The sequence below is a fragment of the Budorcas taxicolor genome, chromosome 4, assembly GCF_023091745.1.
Source record: "Budorcas taxicolor isolate Tak-1 chromosome 4, Takin1.1, whole genome shotgun sequence".
NCBI classification, from domain to species: domain Eukaryota; kingdom Metazoa; phylum Chordata; class Mammalia; order Artiodactyla; family Bovidae; genus Budorcas; species Budorcas taxicolor.
Genome location: NC_068913.1, coordinates 22,484,035 through 22,500,992, shown reverse-complemented (window position 1 = coordinate 22,500,992; position 16,958 = coordinate 22,484,035).

Genomic DNA, 16,958 nt, shown 5'->3' with positions numbered 1-16,958 from the left:
TACTGGCCAATGACTTAGTAGGCTTTTCTACTTGTAATAATCTGTTATGTCATTTCAAATACAGTACCATCATTATAAATTTCTTCATGCTAAAGACTAAATCACAACCATTCACTTCATACAATGATACAGGTGTATGTAACAATTTAAAGTGATGACATACAGCTTTATCTATTATAAACAAAAATAATATATCATAAAAATAAAAAATTATTACAAAACAATAATTAAATGTAAGTAGTCACACAGAAAAAATCAGGAAGGATGTAAATTTTTTCTTCATACATTCAATTTTCTAGTTTAAACATCTATTACTTCAACCTTAAAATATAGATTTCTTGAGTTGATATTAATAGCAAAAATGGCTAAAATGTAAAATCAAATTGGAGAATCAAAAAGACTTTTTTAGGTGTTCATTATGAAAATGTAAATCTAATGAACATAGTTTAAATTACAGATTGGTTAATTATTAATTGAGCCTTTAATTCTCAGAAATAGTGTTAGCTTGTTTAATTGATATTGAGGCCACATTATCTTACTCTGATTTTATATTTTATTCTTGGATCCTTCTGACACCTCTATCTAAAACTAGCACCAGTTTTACTTCCTTTATAGTTGAATAGAATGAAGTTATTGATTTTACTTGTTAATTATCTGTTTCCTCTAATAGAATATAAGTTTCACAAGGTCTAGACCTGGCTTTGTTCATTCTAGTACTTCAGTTTCATGCATTGTTTACAGCAGGTATCCAATGAGAAAACTGATAAACTCTGACTCAAAAATGGTTTAATTCAGATTGTCTGTCTTTGGTCCATCAAATAGTTCCTGTTGGTGTGTTGCAATGAGCTAGTGATATGTTCTCATCACACTGTTATTATAAATCCTGTTGTTGGTTTTAAACCTAAATGCATGTTCCTATCTTGGATACAGGAAACCTTATCTTATTCACTGTGTGTTCTGACATTATTCTTTGCTTTATTTTATTTTCTCTATTTATGGCCTTTGAATTCAATATATTTATTTTTTCATGTTCTCTTATCATGTTTATTTATAAGGATGCTTTAAATTCTCTTGAAAATGAGAAAGGGGGATAAGGAAGGACATAAAGAAGAGCATACATTTGATACGCACTGGTTATAATTAGAATGACTATAATTTATCACTCAAACCATGGCATTTTGAGAGTGAAATAGAAAGTCTATAATAATTACATCAATAAAACAGCTATTTCTAGAAAAATAAGATGTTGTTCTAATTGTAATAACTTCGTGTTTGGCAAGATATAGAAAATTGTAAATACAAAAATAATGAGCCAGGAAATGTGCTCTAGGTTGGTCTAGCCAGGTCTTTGGGACAATGACACAGAGCATGGTTCTCTACTCTCCAACTGGTGTTCTCTATGCACATAGCTTCACTCTCCTTTTTCTATTCCATCCTTATCTGGAATATTTTTTTACAGAGTACAGAAGTTCAATGGTATCACTCTATTCTCAAGGTACAGATTATTTTTTCTGTATTGTCATCCACTAAATTATCCTATGAACTCATGCAATTCAAGCAAAAGCTGAAAGTTTCTCAGTACTATATTCTCAATTTCTGTCTCAGAACTCTCCTTAAGGCAAGGAACACAGAGAAGACTATACTAAATACCTAAGCAGAAAAAAGATGAAACATTGGCAGGAAGAGAAAGAAGATGGACTAATACTTCAAAACATTATTCACCAAACCTCTCACAGCTGGGTCCAGTTCAGTTGCTCAGTTGTGTCCAACTCTTTGTGACCCCAAGAACTGCAGCATGCCAGGCCTCTCTGTCCATCACCAACTCCCGGAGCTTACTCAAACTCATGTCCATCGCATCAGTGATGCCATCCAACCATCTCATCCTCTGTTGTCACCTTCTCCTGCCTTCAATCTTTCCCAGCATCAGGGTCTTCTTCAAGGAATCAGTTCTTCACATCAGATGGCCAAAGTATTGGAGTTTTAGCTTCAGCATCAGTCCTTCCAATGAAGATTCAGGACTGATTTCCTTTAGGATGGACTGGTTGGATCTCCTTGCAGTCCAAGGGACTCTCAAGAGTCTTCTCCAACACCACAATTCAAAAGAATCAGTTCTTCAGCACTCAGCTTTCTTTATAGTCCAACTCTCACATTCATATATGACTACTGGAAAAACCATAGCTTTGACTAGACGGACCTTTGTGGACAAAGTAATGTCTCTGCTTTTTAATATGCTGTGTAGGTTGGTCATAGCTTTTCTTCCAAGGAGCAAGTGTCTTTTTATTTCATGGCTGCAGTCACCATCTGCAGTGATTTTGTAACACAAAAAATAAAGTCTCTCACTGTTTCCACTTCCCCATCTATTTGCCCTGAAGTGATGGGACCAGATGCCACGATCTTAGTTTTCTGAATGTTGAGCTTTAAGACAACTTTTTCACTCTCCTTCATAACTGGGGCCATTCTGCCCTATTTTTCTCCTTAACGTCTTTGCATAAGCAGTGTAAACTAAGACCGAGTGCAGTCAAAAAAAAAAGAAAAAGAAAAGAAAAGAATGCTTCTAACTCTTGTCCATGGCTATATAGACAGAAGATATAAATAATATTTTATTAAAAATTGATTTGTAGATATTTCAGGAAGGCTGATACGCAATACGTGATAAATGCTTCTGGTCAACAAAAAAAGATGTCACTAAAAGTGAATAGAAAAAACTTCACAGTTTTGCTCAGCAACCAGCAAACAAAAATGTAGAGGCCAGCACGACAGCCTCTATATAGAATAAACTGGAAGGAGTTATACAAAGGCTTTGTAGGTGACTGGAGATACTGAATAATTAAGACAGAAAAGATTCTTCAAAGAGTTTCTAGTTCAAGGTGTGTTCTCTTCACCTTAGTATTTCTGGAAAATGAGAACTTACATAGTTGTTATTCATATGAAGGCCAAAATATACATTAGAATATGTGGTTTTAACTTCTATGATCAATCATTAATTGTGCACAGACAATTTTCTTCATTTTAGGAGCTTGCTGCCACCTATGGATAAGAATAGAGTTTTACAGTTTGCATCAAGACTGTGCAACATCAGTCCATTGGTGAGTAATAACACAGGAGTGAATTGTAGATATAGCTTGAGTTTCGTACATTTCAATTCAGTCAATTCAGTTCAAACAATGTTATCATTAGTATTTAACACTTGATTAGGTACTGGACAATCAGAGATATATAAACAAGGCTTTGATCCTCAAGTAGCTTAGAGTTTAGTAGGTGAGATAAACCTAGAAACAGATCAAATTTCAATACCATGTGATAAAAGAAAATGTTCTACAGGGAAAGAGCAGTGTTCAGCTTTAATAATGTAAAGGTATAAAGCAGGAAGTGTGAGAGTAAAGGCTGAGAAATTAGACACAGTCCAGATACGGAAAATAGTGTGCTTAAAAGTAGAAAATTATTCAAGTAAATTAATACAACATGTATATTTGTGTGTTGATGATAATACACAATATGTTAGGTCCTATATGTGTTGAATGAAGATGTTAATTATATATATCTCAAGCTCCGACAACAGTTCAGGACTGGAGATTGACGTTGATGGGTTGGTGGATATGAATAACAGATAAGGTATGAGGGACTACTATACAGGCAAAGTGAGAACAAGGTGCCAAATAAGGGAGTTTAAGAACATATTTATTGAGAATCAGAAGAGAAAGAAATCTACCAGGAGTTCATAGGGGTAAAACGAGGAGATCCCTAGAGCACTAAAAAGAGATTTAAAACTTTTTTACCATGTCACAGGATTCTTGTATAATATCTGATTAAAAAAATGTGTGCACTTGTCCAGTAAAATCAATATAAAATAATGTTTAATAGAATATGCAGTCTTAACTAATAACAGCCAGTATAACCAATATAGTTAGTATTCACTTGTAGAAGTTAATGTCCTTAATGTAGTCAGTATTAACTAATATTTACACCCTTGTACAGCTAGTTTTATATTTTCAAATATAGAAATGAAAACTGAAAGTAAGAAAAAAGCTTATTAGAAAAGATGTCATTATTTGATTCTTAATTTTCAGAACAGACTTTAAGTGTGAAATAATGATTATATATTATACTAAATTAATTTAATCTTGTGTTAAAAAAACTTTGACTCATAAAATGACACAGCTATATATAGGATATACACTACAAAGCCCATGCTGCAAAAAAAGTGTAAGCAAGTGTAATGTAACATCAGAATTTTCCAAGACTTTAAGCTGATCCTTTTACGTCTTTGCCTTTGTCTTCAGATTGATGGCAAAGATCAATCTCTTTGGCAAAGTTTGCCCTACTAATAATGTGTGACTGCAGGTTGGCAGCTGTCCTGTTATTCAAGAGAAGGACTCCATGATTCCCATTCTATCTTCAGTGAAAGCTCTAGACACATTAAAATTTCCTTCGAATTTTTTTTATCTTCACGAAGCTTAAAAACTATCAATCTGGATGAGATCACCAGTTCTAAAAAAGTTATTTTTTATCCAGATATTATATTATATTTTTATTGTTTTTTTATTATTGTGCAAATTAGAATGTACAGAAGCTCCAAAATAGGCAGATATTTTTAAAGAAAAAAAATACAGTCTGTGGAAGACATGTTGTTAATTATTAATTTGCAAGCAATCCGTCCACAAGCTATGGCTGGCATACCAAATAAAGCTGGGTTCTGTTATTGTAAATAAGGTTTCAATAGAACACAGCTATACCCATTTCTTTATAGATTGTTTATATCTGCTTTTGCTTCACCATAGCAGAGATAAATAGTTTCTACAAAAGATTAGCCAGTAAAATTAAAAATGCTTACTATCTAATCCTGCCAAACCTAGAACAAAAGCTGGACAGCATGCATGGAGCAGAATGATTCTAGTTCAGCTGGGGACTAAATAGTATTTAGAGATCTCTGGCTAAGTGTTGATTAAGGCACCCTTTTGTTCTCTTAGCACTTATACTCTGATTAGCATATTTACTCTGTTACCAACAACAGAAGAGGATATTTCAATCACTGTGCTTGTAATAATGACCCAGCAAAGATACTGCAGTAAGAATTGCTGATTATTGAGCACTTGCTAAGCATTAGGCTCAACATTTTATATGCATCACTTTATTTATACAAACTATACCACTCAGTTGCAAATGATTCTATATTATTCCCATTTTCAAGAGGATAAAATGAGGCTTGGTTACTTTGTGTAGCATTGTCAGGTCACATTTAAACCAACACCATCAATGTCAAGAGCTTCAATACTTAATATGAAATTAGAGGGCCAAGGGAATAAACAGTAGAGGATTGTTCATATCCAGCCTTTGCAGGTAAATTTGTTAGAGGTATCATATTAGCTAACTTATAAGGAAAGAGGAAGAGTTAACCAGAAAAACAGGAGAGGATGGGTATATGAAGGCCACAGACAATCTCTGAACTCCCTAACAATTTTGCAGGGTAATATGTAATTTAGTTTGTTTCGGGGTGTGCTGAGTAGCAAGATTTCATTCATAGGTCATATGAGAAATAATACTACTAAAAATAACAATAGCTTCCCCACTTATTGAGCACATTCTATACCAGGAATGTCAAAGCTTCACATGTACCATTTGTTTCATCCACACAGTAACTCTATGAGGACTTCCCTGGTGGCCCAGTGGTTAAGAATCCACCTGCCAATGCAGGAAACATGGGCTCTGTCCCTGGTCTGGGATAATCCTGCATGTCATGAGGCAGCTGAGCCCATGTCCCACAGCTCCTGAGCCCACGTGCCTAGAACTCATGCTCCAAACAAAGGGAAGCCACCACAATAAGAAGCCCATGCAACGGGCTTCAATGAAGCCCCTCAATGAAGAATAGCCCCTACTGGCTGCAAATAGAGAAAGCCCTCCCATGGCAATGAAGACCCAGCACAGCCAAAAACAAATCAATGAACAAATAAAGTAAAACTTCTCTAAAAACATAAAGTCTGTTGCTTATTTAAATTATATGCAGAGTACATCATGTGAAATGCTGGGCTAGCTGAATCACAAGCTGGAATCAAGATTGTCAGAAGAAATATCAACAATCTCAGATACGCAGATGATACCACTGTAATGGCAAAAAGTGAAGAGGAACTAAAGAGCCTCTTGATGAATGTGAAAGAGGGGAGTGAAAACTGGCTTGAAACTCAGGATTCAAAAAACTAAGATCGGCATCTGGTCCTATCACTTCATGGCAAACAGATGGGGGAAATGTGGAAACAGTGTCAAATTTCATTTTCTTGGGCTCCAAAATCAATGTGAATGGTGACTGCAGCCATAAAACTAAAAGAAGCTTGCTCCTTGTAAGAATATCTGTCAAACTTCAACAGTGTTTTAAAAAGCAGAGACATCACTTTGTTGACAAAGGTCCATCTAGTCAAAGCTATGGTTTTCCCAGTACTCATGTATAGATGTGAGAGTTGGGCCATCCAGAAGGCTGAGCACCAAAGAATTGATACTCTCCAACTGTGGTATTGGAGAAGACTCTTGAAAGTCCCTTGGGCAACAAGGAGATCAAACCAGTCAATACTAAAGGAAATCAACCCTGAATATTCATGGATTCTGAAGCTGAAGCATCAATACTTTGGCCACCTGATGCAAAGAGCTGACTCATTGGAAAAGACCCTAATGCTGGGAAAAATTAAGGGCAAGAGAAGAAGGGGGTAACAGAGGATGAGATGTTTGGATGGCACCACTGACTCAATGGATGTGAGTTTGAGGAAACTCGGGGAGACAGTGATGGACAAAGAAGCCTGGCATGCTTCAAGGGGTCACAAAGAGTCTGATATGAATTAGCAACGAACAACAACAATCAAAAAAATAACTTTATGAGGCAAATATTACTATCCCCATTTTACAGATGTCAAAACAGGTAAAAATAAGTTAAATATATTGCCAGAGTTACCTGGTTAGTATCCCTGGTGTTCAGATGGTAAAGAATCTGCCTGCAATTTGGGAGACCTAGGTTCGATTCTTGGGTTGGGAAGTTCCCATGGAGAAAGGAATGGCAACCTACTTCAGTTATCCTTACCTGGAGAATCCCTGGGACAGAGAAGCCTGGTGGGCTACAATCCATGGGATCACAAAGAGTCAAACGTGACTGAGTGACTAACACTTTCAATTTTCACCTGGTTGGTAAGTGGCAGAGCTAGTTTTCAAAACTTGCCATTCTGAATATAGGTCTCTTAACCACTGCACTGCAGTGCCTTACATTGGGAAACTCCTTGAGTAGGATGTGGTAGCTCTCCGAGGAATGGCAACCTGACAGCAACCCACCCCTACCCAGCTGACTTCAAGTACTGAATTTAATTTTTCAAAGGTAATGGCAACCCACTCCAGTGTTCTTGCCTGGAGAATCCCAGGGACGGGGGAGCCTGGTGGGCTGCCATGTATGGGGTCACACAGAGTCGGACACGACTGAAGTGACTTAGTAGTAGTAGTAGTAGTAAGGACACAATGAGTCTAGAGAATGGGTTTAAAGAATCAGCTCTATCTTGGAGTGTCCTGCTATTGATTGATTTGAGTGCCTACCTCTCTGGCCTCTACCCGCAATTCATATGTTGAAGCCCTAAGCCCCAGTGTGACTATACCTCGAGACAGAGTCTTTAGGCAGTAATAAAGGTTAAATGAGGTCAGAAGGAGACTTGCAGATGACCAACATCCTCCCATGGTGGAGACAGAAATGTCTCTTCCTCTTCCTATAAGACCACAATCCAGTCAGACTAGGGCCCACCCTTATGACCTGCAAGACAGACGCAGTACTGGAAAACAGTTAGGGAGCACTAATTTATAAAATCTGCCCCGCCCCACCCCTTCCCCACACCAGCCCCATGAATGGTCTGTACTGGCTGCCAGGTACTTGTTTGAGTTAAACATATGCAGGGGTCAAGGCAAGCACTGTAACCCACAGGCTACTAACTTCCACAGTAGAGCTGTAGAGCTCTTTGGAACCAGAGAGGGCCTCCTGGCAGCCAGATACTTGAACTTCTAATGAACCCAATGAATGCACTCTGATGGTGTTGTCTGTGTCATGAACACAAGGCTCTAATCTTTAGATTTCCCCATGAAATTCTTGTGCAAACTGCTTTGATTGGGTTTCATATAAAAAGCCAATTTACTTTAAAAAGGGGAAAAGAAAGAGCAATGCAAAGATATTCTGTTTGAGTTGAAGAATATCAAGAGATCAGTGAGATCAGCCTGATTACAAACAACTTTAAAATCCTCAAATCACACACAGTGGAGATCAGTTCTCTCAAGTTACAAACTATGTTTGGCAGCATTTAGTAGAGATGCAAATAGGTCCCTGAAGTATACAAAAAACTTTGGCAGAGAACAGCAAAGAGAGTTACAAAAAGTTTCATTTAATGGAAAGAGGATAGCTTATCTCTAAAAGGCTCCTCTGGATGGAATTCTCCAGGTAAGAATATTGGAAGGGGTCACTGTTTTCCAGGGCACCTTCCTGACCCAGAAATCGAACCAGTGTCTCCTACATTGCGGGCAGGTTCTTTACCAGCTGAACTACCAGGGAAGCTTATCTCTAGAGGCAGTCACAATCACTTCAGTTCAGCTCAGTTCAGTCGCTCAGTTGTGTCCGACTCTTTGCGACCCCATGAATCGCAGCACGCCAGGCCTCCCTGTTCATCACCATCTCTCGGAGTTCACTCAGACTCAGGTCCATCGAGTCCGTGATGCCATCCAGCCATCTCATCCTCGGTCGTCCCCTTCTCCTCCTGCCCCCAATCCCTCCCAGCATCAGAGTCTTTTCCAGTGAGTCAACTCTTCACATGAGGTAGCCAAAGTACTGGAGTTTCAGCTTTAGCATCATTCCAAAGAAATTTCCAAAGAAATCCCAGGGCTGATCTCCTTCAGAATGGACTGGTTGGATCTCCTTGCAGTCCAAGGGACTCTCAAGAGTCTTCTCCAACACCACAGTTCAAAAGCATCAATTATTCGGCACTCAGCCTTCTTCACAGTCCAACTCTCACATCCATACATGACCACAGGAAAAACCATAGCCTTGACTAGATGGACCTTAGTCGGCAAAGTAATGTCTCTGCTTTTGAATATGCTATCTAGGTTGCTCATAACTTTTCTTCCAAGGGGTAAGCGTCTTTTAATTTCATGGCTGCAATCACCATCTGCAGTGATTTTGGAGACCAAAGAAATAAAGTCTGACACCGTTTCCACAGTTTCCCCATCTATTTCCCATGAAGTGATGGGACCAGATGCCATGATCCTCGTTTTCTGAATGTTGAGCTTTAGGCCAACTTTTTTGCTCTCCTCTTTCACTTTCATCAAGAGGCTTTTTAGCTCCTCTTCACTTTCTGCCATAAGGGTGGTGTCATCTGCATATCTGAGGTTATTGATATTTCTCCCGCAATCTTGATTCCAGCTTGTGTTTCTTCCAGTCCAGCGTTTCTCATGATGTACTCTGCATAGAAGTTATATAAGCAGGGTGACAATATACAGCCTTGACATACTCCTTTTCCTATTTGGAACCAATCTGTTGTTCCATGTCCAGTTCCAACTGTTGCTTCCTGACCTGCATACAGATTTCTCAAGAGGCAGGTCAGGTGGTCTGGTATTCCCATCTCTTTCAGAATTTTCCACAGTTTATTGTGATCTACACAGTCAAAGGCTTTGGCATAGTCAATAAAGCGGAAATAGATGTTTTTCTGGAACTCTCTTGCTTTTTCCATGATCCAGAGGATGTTGGCAATTTGATCTCTGGTTCCTCTGCCTTTTCTAAAACCAGCTTGAACATCAGGGAGTTCACGGTTCACATACTGCTGAAGCCTGGCTTGGAGAATTTTGAGCATTCCTTTACTAGCATGTGAGATGAGTCCAATTGTGCGGTAGTTTGAACATTCTTTGGCATTGCCTTTCTTTGGAATTGGAATGAAAACTGACCTTTTCCAATCCTGTGGCCACTGTTGAGTTTTCCAAATTTGCTGGCATATTGAGTGTAGCACTTTCACAGCATCGTCTTTCAGAATCTGAAATAGCTCAATTGGAATTCTATCACCTCCACTAGCTCTGTTTGTAGTGATGCTTTCTAAGGCCCACTTGACTTCACATTCCAAGATGTCTGGTTCTAGATTAGTGATCACATCATCAGGACTATCTGTGTCGTGAAGATCTTTTTTGTACAGTTCCTCCATGTATTCTTGCCACCTCTTCTTAATATCTTCTGCTTCTGTTAGGTCCATACCATTTCTGTCCTTTATCGAGCCCATCTTTGCATGACATGTTCCCTTGGTATCTTTAATTTTCTTGAAGAGATCTCGTCTTTCCCAATCTGTTGTTTTCCTCTATTTCTTTGCATTGATCGCTGAGGAAGGCTTTATCTCTTCTTGCTATTCTTTGGAACTCTGCATTCAGATGCCTACATCTTTCCTTTTCTCCTTTGCTTTTCGCCTCTCTTCTCTTAACAGCTATTTGTAAGGCCTCCCCAGACAGCCATTTTGCTTTTTTGCATTTCTTTTCCATGGGAATTGTTTTGATCCCTGTCTCCTGAGCACCCAAATCCCTAAAACTCAGAGTGACTGAGTCCAAAAAGAACTTCAAGTCATCTCAGAAGCTTAAAGAACTATGTTACATGGGAATAATAGTTTTGATGCAAATGCTCAACTTCAGAAAGCTGAAAGCTTCTGAATGGCAGGAAAGAATGGGAAGCTAAAAGAACAACAAAATGCTTGAAAACTTCAACACACAATGGGAACTCTTGTAAGTGATAAAGAGAGACAGTTAGAATCTCTGAAACTTCCCGAGGATGAGTGTGCCTCGTCTCATTAGAGAAGACTTACACTGATGATGGCAACTCTAAATCAGAGGGGAAAAGGTTGTTCAGAAAAATGAGACAAGATCATCAGTCAGAAGCGGATATTAATTTCTTTAAACAGACTTGAGAAAACAAGTGATAATTTAAAAGTTATTTGAAGACAATTGAATGAAATAAAAGTCTCAAACTGAGAGAGCATCTTTAGAGTGTGAAAACGCATATTTTGAACATGAGATTCAAAAGCCTCGACTGAGATTTTAAAAACTGTCTAAACTACATCACGAATATGAAACTCAGTGTCAATTGAGGGAATCTGTAACTTACAATGGAGTGGCACACCCAGAGAGGAAGGCAATGTAGAAGATGAAGGCAGACATAGGAATGTTGCAGACTCCAGGAGCTAGAAAACACAGGAAAAGAACTCTTCCCTAGAGCATCCAGAGTGTGAGTCCCTGCCAGTTGATTACTGACTTCTGGCTTCCAGAACTGTGGCAAAATACATTTGCTGGTTAAAAAAAGAGAGAGAGAAGAAGAGAGCACAAACTTCCCAAAGTTTATGAAAACATTACCTTTACATACTGAGAACTTGATACCTACAGTAACATGGCCGAATGTGGGGAAAGAATCAGAATGCACCACTTCTTTCTAGATACAGGATTTTCTCCTACGACAAAAAAATTTGAAGTTGCTTGGCAGCTCTGTTGACTGAAAGCTCAAAGAGCTAAGAAAATGATCAAAACAGACAAAAATGAGCAGAATCAGGGTTTAGAATCCAGTCTTTGCTGCACCTGGTATTCCACTTGCAGCCCAGGTCAGCTGCCAGAGAGGGTCAGGGAATTTCCTGCATCCTCAAGTCGCCAGCCAGTGTAGCTGCTGCCCTTTAAATGATGACACATTTTCCCTTATTAAAGTTTTATATATTATAACTCCTAAAAGAGTAGTTTCAGAATATAGATAGCTGAAACTATAGTTCTTATTAAAACATTACTTTCATTTTAGTTGGACCTCCCAGAATTCAATTGTATAAGTATTGTATTTTAAATGAATCGTGATCTTGAAGTCGCTCAGTCGTGTCCGACTCTGCGACCCGTGGACTGTAGCCCACCAAGCTCCTCTGTCCATGGGATTCTCCAGGCAAGAATACTGGAGTGGGTTGCCATTTCCTTCTCCAGGGGATCTTCCCGACCCAGGGATCGAACCCAGGTCTCCCACATTGCAGGCAGATGCTTTAACCTCTGCACCACCAGGGAAGCACTAGTCCGTGACAACTGCAGCCATAATTGAAGTGTGACAAGACCAGTCAGAGATATTTGAAATATAAAAGTCTATTTCTATATGCTACCAGTTATATGAAGAAATCAGTGCATTTACTTTAATAATCAATGACTGGCTTTGAAAATAATGCTGTAGCCACAACGTTCCGGAAACAAACTCACTCAGAAGGACAATGCAGATAGTGGAGAGCAGTTTATTACACCGGCGGGCCCAAGGCAGAGTCTCCTCTTAGCCAAGGACCCCGACCAGTTTTTGTGAAAACCTTATATACCCTAAGTGTACATGCCCAAACCCACCTCCCCAAATTCCCTGAAACTAGTCTGAACAACAAAAAGAAAGATACAATCAAAGTTAACCCATGATTCATATGCCTTAAGCCTAGGTAGTTAACAGTGGACAATTATCAATAGGCCTGTGGTCATATCCCAAAAAGCATAATAACATTTATAATTCTATTTGATTACACAGATAATTAGGGTGTTTTTTTAGGCGATGGAGAGTCTAGGTACGAGCCCTGGGGCTCTTCCATCTAGGGGGTCTGGTTTTCCAGTTGATATGTTGTTTCCATAGATACTGGGCCTATAGCTAAACATCCACAGTTCAGCCCAAGATGGAGTCCTACTTTAAAGATGCTGTCTGTTCTGTTTCCTCCTTCAATAACAGAAAAAAACACATGAAAATACCGAAACAACAACAGTCCCTTGGCAAATTTATTCTTCATTCTCTTTAGGAATTTTTCTCATGTTTTTGGTGTTCTTAATCTTTTGTCCTGATGCTGGGACAGATTGAAGGCAAAAGGAGAAGGCAACAGCAGAGGATGAGATGTTAGATAGCATCACCAACTTAACAGATATGGATTTGAGCAAACTCCAGAAGACAGTGGAGGACAGAGGAGCCTGGCATACTACAGTTTATGGGGTCATAAAAAGAGTTGGACACAATTGAGCGACTAAACAACAACAATATTTTGAAGATGAGTTCATTATAATTTAGTTGAGTTTCTTCAATAGCCCCAATTAAATCTACTATTAAGATTTTTATTGGTTTAATAATAATTTTATAGATTTTAGGGTGAGTTGACATTTTTAATGATGTCTCATATCCACAGAAAATCATACATGAGCATTTAATAAACTGTTTTTCATATATTCAGCAGAATTTTCTTCATTCACATGCTACACATTTAAGACTTGTTTTTCAGCATGTTAACCTACTAATAATTATGCAAATACAACATTTTAAGGTGTTAAGCTTTTTTTCCTTCATTTTTTTAGCTTCTTTGCATAACCTCTGAGAGAATGGATAAAACAGGAAGATAACAGAAACTTGTTCCATGTAGTTCAATTTTTATTTTGAAAAGCTTAAACCTTGGAGGAGAGAGAGAGAATTTGGAGAGGGAATAAAATACCTTTGGGAGAAAGATGGCAGGAACAGTATGTACTCCTTCACCTGTCACCACCTGAAATACAAAGACATACGGGCATGCCCTAGACAGACTACCTTAGGTTCGGAAAAGGGAGAAGAGAGAGGCAGGGGCAGAATCTTTAAAGGAGTGGCTATAGGGCAGATCTAGGCAGAAAGATCAGGATCAGCCTTGAAGAAAGTTTCCAGTGCCCTGAAAATGGCTATGAAGCAGCAGCAACCTGGGTACACATGACTAGCAAGGCAAAGTCTATTGTAGAGGATAAGAAGAGGGGCAGAACTCCCCAAATTAACAAAGCCTTGCCACTCTGCGGGGCCCCCAGTACTGACAATACCAGGGACATACCACATGAAGCAAGAACTCTTATCTTCTAAAAATTCCCTGAGTCGAATACACACTCACAATCCAACCCCACACCAAACACACACACATTAATAATTATCTTGTTATATTGATGATAGATTTCCTCATTTAGCCCAAATATGCCCCACATCATTGTGTGGACTTGTTAAAAATTATGGCATGATACCACATCCTTCACTTTCTCATGTTAGGTGAGAAATAAAACATTGACACTTCAGTTGTTGCTCTTTATTTTTGTTGAATTCTGTGAGCTAATCAAAAAGTATAGAGCTATGCATATTATTCAATCTCTCAGAATTTGTCATTATTTGTTCCATGTTTTACTAAATTTGGCATGTATTTTCACAGGTTGATACTTAGGAATGAGGTTATCTGTGGTTTAGAGTTTTAAAATATTTATGAACTTTTTAATGTCACATATAACACACATACAGAAATGTAAATAAACCAGAGCTACACAGTGTTCTGTGATATACAAGTATAAAGTGATCTCCTGTTACAGCACCTTATTCAAGAGAGAGAGTATTAACAGCAAGTTCTCCTCAACTACCTCACTCCTTACACAGTTGGTAAGGTTAACCACAAATAGGTTTGGGTTTATGGGTCTAAAACGCCAATATGACTGCTTCCAATTCTTTTTTCTTTTTCCTTTCAAAATAACATAATTTCCATACACTAAATGTACCCTTTCATGTATAGTTTTGAGAGTTTTCATGAACATAATCTGTGTGCACCTACCTCTATAAGGAAAGTATATAGTATATATCTCATCCCAAAATGTATTAATATCTCTTCATTCATTTGGAATCAACAAATATCCCATTGTCAGCCCCTGGAATCTACTTACTTGTTCTCTGAGCAGATATATTGCCTTGCAATAATATCATATAAATGGAATCATACAGTATATAGCCACTTAAGTTTGTCTATTTTCACATAGCATTATGTAACTGAGACTAATCCTTGGAAAAATGCCATGTTTGCTTTACAGTTCCAGTGCTGCCTGTTCAGCAACATTTTTTCCAAACATAGCTTGCCAGAGCCACTTATTTATAAGAAATAAATCACTTTTAATGTTAGGGAGAGACATATAAAGTTTATTAAAATACAGCTTGACAATCACTATGCAAGTATAAATGAAGATTAATGGTGGCAACAATGAAGGAGCATAGACAGCAATGCATGAGACACTCTGGAGATGGCTCACTTTACTTGGCATGAAATTTACAACTCCTTTATCACTTGGTTTATTTTAGCTGAATCATGAAGGTGATCTTTCCAGTAAGAAATAAGGGGAAAGTAGTTTAGGCAAAGGAAACTGCAAGAACAAGAGTATGGTCATGGAAAATCACATGGCACATTTTGATGTCACAGTGCAATACATGTGATTGCAGAAAAGGACATGCATCTATCTCAATTTCTAGTTCAAATACAAGATCCCACTTTCATCTGATATCCTGCCATCTAGATATAATACCACTGAGTTGTGTCATGCTAAGCAAATGTAACTGGAGTGGATTACACTGTGACTTGAAAAAATGCTAGACAAATTTTTGAGAATATGATTAATTAGTGAGCATTTTGTTGATCAGGTAGGTAATTAGAGCCAAATGTCAGTGATTGTATATCAACTTAGGTTTTTATCATTTTTGTTTTTTAAATATTTGAGGGGCAAAAATGAAAGGATACAGCAGCTGTCTTTAAGCAGGTTATTAGGTGCCCTTGTGTATCAATGCCAGGTCTCTCAGCAGGGGGTGCAGAAGTTACTGGGTCTTCTGAGACCAATAATGAAGCTTATTTTTAACTCCCTCATGAACCTACTGAATAACAGTGTCCATTCAGATCCTTGACCTACCTTTCCTAATCAGCATAATTCATACTTTTACTGGATTAAATTTAATGAAGAACTTTTTGAGTGTCATCAATGTCTCAGTTACTGAGCCATCTTCTGCAAATAACACATTGATCCAGACAATCTTTACTTCACGGACCTCACAATTTGGAGGGGTTGGCATATAGGGAAGTGGGAAACTTTCATGAAATAGGTAGAAGTCCATTTATAGATGAATGGCTAAAGAAGATGTTTTATATATATGTGTGTGTGTGTGTGTGTGTGTGTGTGTGTGTGTGTGTATGTGTGAAATTTATGGAGGATAAATTAGGAGTTTTGGATTAACATATATATACTACTATATATAAAGCAGGTAAACAACGAGGATCTAGCATATAGCACTGAGAACTATACTCAGTATCTTTTAATAATCTAGAATAGAAAAGAATATTCATGTGTATATTTATGTATATAACTGAATCACTTTGCCATACATTTGAAACTAACACATTGCAAATTAACTATTAACAATTTTTTTTAATGGTTACTAGAAAAAGAGCTGTAAGAATGTTCTGTACTTGAAACTATGGGAATTGCTGACATGTTAAGAAAACACTGGAAAAATCAAACCTGAGTAGGTAATAATCAGGTAAAAGATAAGGAACAGAAAGCATTAAGGCCAGGGATGTGAAAGAAACGGGGACTTCCTTGGTGGTCCAGTGATTTATACTCCATGTATCCAGTGCAAGGGGCTCAGGTTCAATCCCTGGTGGGGGAACTAAGAACCCACATGCTGCATGAGGCAACCCAAAAGTGGAAAAAAAAAAAAAAAAAAACCAAGAATAAGAGCCTGTCCTATCAGAGGATTGTGATCTGCTGCCTAGGAGCAGAGGTGTGCATTCTGCTTGAAGAAGAGGATAAGGAGAGGGGCCCACTCTGAAGACTTTGTAGCTTATCTTTTGAACATGAGGCCTCAAGTAAAAGATGGTGAGGATGAACTGACAGATTTAAATAGACATGTGGGTAAAAATGAAAACAAAAAAGAAGTTATTGTCCATCAACTAGGTGAGAAGTGATGGCTATCTGCCCCGTGTAGTGTCAGGAGGGAAGGAAGAACATGAGTGGGACTGAGTGATGTTAAAGGACTAGACAGGCTGAAGGGACTGTCTGACTGTGGAAGGTGCAATGGAGGGAAATGAGAATGACCTGTAGGCTTTCAGTTGAGTGGAAACAAGGGAATTATTTCTGAGATAGGA